This window comes from Hordeum vulgare, chromosome 4H (genome assembly GCF_904849725.1).
Source record: "Hordeum vulgare subsp. vulgare chromosome 4H, MorexV3_pseudomolecules_assembly, whole genome shotgun sequence".
Taxonomy (NCBI): Eukaryota; Viridiplantae; Streptophyta; class Magnoliopsida; order Poales; family Poaceae; genus Hordeum; species Hordeum vulgare.
The window spans coordinates 417,010,318-417,014,171 of NC_058521.1; positions in this window are offsets into that span (position 1 = coordinate 417,010,318).

Consider the following 3,854-nt stretch of genomic DNA (forward strand, 5'->3'; position numbering starts at 1 on the left):
GTGTTGCTGGAGGGGCAGCCTTTTTGTTGTAATCATCAACGGCGCTGGTTGCAAACTTGATGAAATTGTTCTTGAGACTTTGACGATCAGATAGCTTGGTATACTTGTCTGTCAAAGTCTTCAATTCTGCCTGAGTTGATACAAGAGGATCAGGCATCAGGTTGAGGAGATTTTGTCTAAGGAATTTCTCCTTCTTCAACTTCACAGCCTTTGCTTGTTTGGCTTGCATCTCCTTCCACTTGGCCTCATTGATGAATGTGGCACCATATGGATGATTCCTGGGGGAAGCTTCAAGTCATCAATGGGTGTGTTAGGGTCATCATACCACACATTGATGAAGTCCAACATGACTTTTGGATCCATGGCTAGAGGAATGGCGCTGCCTGAAGCTTGAGCGACCCGCTCCTGCTTGTTTCTGATGATCGCTTGCAGTGTCTGATCATCATATTCATCACTGCCTTCTAATGCAGAAGGGACTTTGATGACTTTGCTTGGGCTGAGTCTGGTTCCTCTTCCAGCAGTCACCTTAGTCTTCATTGGTGTTGGTGAAGACTTTGTCTCTGAGCTCGTTGCAGAAGGAACAGAGGAGCTGGAGATAGTAGGCAGTTGATTCACAATCTGCTTGTGTTCAGGTTTGAAGCCTTTGGTGTTGCTGAGGGGTTTGGCACAGATGCACACGCAACCTTCTGAAGCAATTTCTCCTGAGGATTTGAAGCCTTTGATTTCTGTGGCACAGACTTCACTTGAGGTATGGCCATGCCAGAAGTTTCAGCGGCTGAAGAGGTGGCTGAGGCAGCAACAACAGCAGATTCTTCATTAAATTTCCTCACAGCGGCTTCTGCTTGCTTCTGAAGCTTTGACAAGTGTTTTGTCTTTTCCTCAGGATAGTCATCAATTGTCTTGACGCATGAAGGATGGGCATCCGAATAATCCTCGAGAGGAAACCTTTTGCCAAGTGGCTTAAGGGCAAATTTCTTCGCGTACTTTGGAGTGACGAATGTGTATTCTTTCCACTCCTTAGCCCACCGATGTTCTATCTTTTGAAGCCTTATTTTCCTCTTGGGCATTGTTTCTTGCTCATATGGTGTGCAGTATTCCAAGTATATATCCTCAGGGATATCAATGGCAGTGTTCTGTGCGAGCTTCTTGCCACCCTTTTGCTTCTTGTCATCTTCCATTTTCTTCAGCTGAGGCTTTTGCTGAGGAAATTGAACTCTTGAGGATTCTGATGACACCGGCAGATTTTCTTCAAGAAACGCTGCAAATGAGTTAAGTTGATGAGAACCTAGAGATTCATCAGCTGACATTTTTGTACTTGCGAACAGAGTATAGTTGCGAGGAATTTGGAGAGGTCATATGCGTTCTCAGATTTGAAGAAATTGAAAATTTAAAAGTTGACGAATTTGACCAGTGGGTTGAGGAATTTGTCTAAGCACTCTCATCTTGGGTTTCAGAGTTGTACAGATTGGAAAATTTGCACAATTGAGGAATCTCATGAAGACTTTTAGTTGCTTAGTGAAATTCATCAATAGTTTGAGGAATAAGCAGTGTTTGAGGAATAGAGACTGATGGACACTGAGGAAAAACAGATTCCACGGATCTACGGTAAAATAGTAGATTGAAAGGGACTATAAAAATAGGGTTTTATTTACCCTATATATTGCGCACAAAGAACAAAGGAAGAAGTAGCAGTAGATGCTCTTTGGTGCGGGTCCACTGCGCCCTAACTTGGCAACAGAGGACGGCTGCGGCGGCGGCGGACGAAGACGTTCCGGTTCTGGCATGATTTCGGTGACGGAGAGGTCGAGGCAGTGAAGCTTTTCCTCGCCGGCGACGAAACCTCTAGCGGTGGCGCTAGGTCTTTGCTGTAGTCGAGAAGAGGTCGAGAGAATGAAGAGTTTTGACCGGAGGGGGTAAGGACATATTTATAGCTCAGGTGAAAACTATCCGGCCAATTCTTTTGGACCGAATTACCCCTCCCCTTTCGTCTCTGCAGGACACGTGTAGCAACCGTTTAAAGCGGTGGAGATCATGCTTATCTGATCGTGGGAAGTGGGGTTATGTTACTATGTAACAATAAAAAAAACATTTTTGAGGATTTATGTGGGGACCCCGACTGGTAACTCGAGATCGCCGTGCCCAGCGATCCCAAGGATCAATGCTCACTGAACACAGATACTGAATAATAGAGTCTTACATCCATACATACCGTTTGATACAATAAATGACCTCTTCGGTAGAGTCTTACATACATAGGGCCTTGAAGGCCAAAGCACCAAACTAGACCAATAGCGGAATTATTGGTTGAAAGCGTGAACCCATGCCATCAGCCTTAACCTACAGGCATTCTGACTGGGAAGTGTCGTAGCTCGCAAGAACGTCATTGAGTTAATCTTCATGATATCCTGTCTTTCACACCTGGTCAATGAAATAACCAGTGGCAAGCCAATGAGTACTTTGAATGTACTCGCAAACAACCCATGATACGAACAATGAAAGTGAAGGATAACAGTATCATGCTTCTTTAGTATAATTCATCTGGGTGGGATGATCATGTATATGCAACAAGTTAAAGAATTAATTTTGAAGAACAGGTTACAGATATCGACATATCTGGTAAGGGCTGAACCATCCGGGTTCACCCTATATGCCAAGTCATCGGACTTGTCATAACCTCAAGGTATTAATGAGGGCTAAACCATCCGGGTTTACCCTATATGTCAAGTCATCGAAATTGATCATATTATTGTCATTATCATGATTATAACAACACCTTCTTAACACCACACACACACTTGGTTTATGCGGAAACTTAGGACGTAGTTTAGGCAGCACCACCCAACTGTCCTTGACCGTGGACACGACTATTCGAATAGTTTACACTCTGCAGAGGTAGTATGCTCGACCCACGAGAAACGGAATACTTCCGTGTCATCCACGACTCGTGGTATATCACATATACCCGAGGTAAGTATCCGATCATCATATTTCCCCTGATGATACTAGACAAAGAGATCCACTCGATTGGTACCCAGCCCACATGTTGTACGTCTTACGAGCAGCGACACTGGACTGTATCAACCATGCAGGGACCAACGGTGTGCCTGGAACTCATAATAATGGCATAGTCGTCCTACCTGGCACGACCCCATCACGAGAGTGACACCAATCACTCCCGCCATTAGTAATGTGGCTCTTTGCTAGCACCGACCAGAGTAATCAACAAAGCCCCGTCCCATAAAGGGGTATCGTGGTCATACTAGGTAAGGTTGGGACGGTGGATACATCATAAATCTAATCCATTTCCGAAACCATACTCACACCAAAATCACCGGTGCCTCACTTCACCAAAAGTGATCACCAACTTATCATCACCTTCGGGCATTAGTGGCACCCGACGGGGTTTTCATAAACTCTTTATTTAACTCCACATCATGCTCATGATAGAATGCTCTATTATTACTTGTCATCATGATAATATCATGACCCTCACGAGGTCAAGCTCAATGAAGTGATTAACTCTACTAGACAACATGACAGTAGCAAGATCCTCGTAGATGGTAGGATCAAGCTCATCATGTTTGTGCTCCGAGGAGCCATGTGAATATCACTACTATAATGCAAGTGCTTCGAAGAAGCCTTCGGTACCATCACATCGGTGATGAACCGGCATCGTGATCACACGCAACGGAAAATACTTGCTATACTAGCATGCATCATTTTATTTACTTAAGTCATGGCAAAAGGGCATGCTTGCCTTGCTCACGTAAGTCCTCGGGTCTTCGAGGTCTTCCACTCCGTCCCCGAGTACTCCGTCTACCGTCAACTACGTCGGAAATATCCATAGTAAGCCA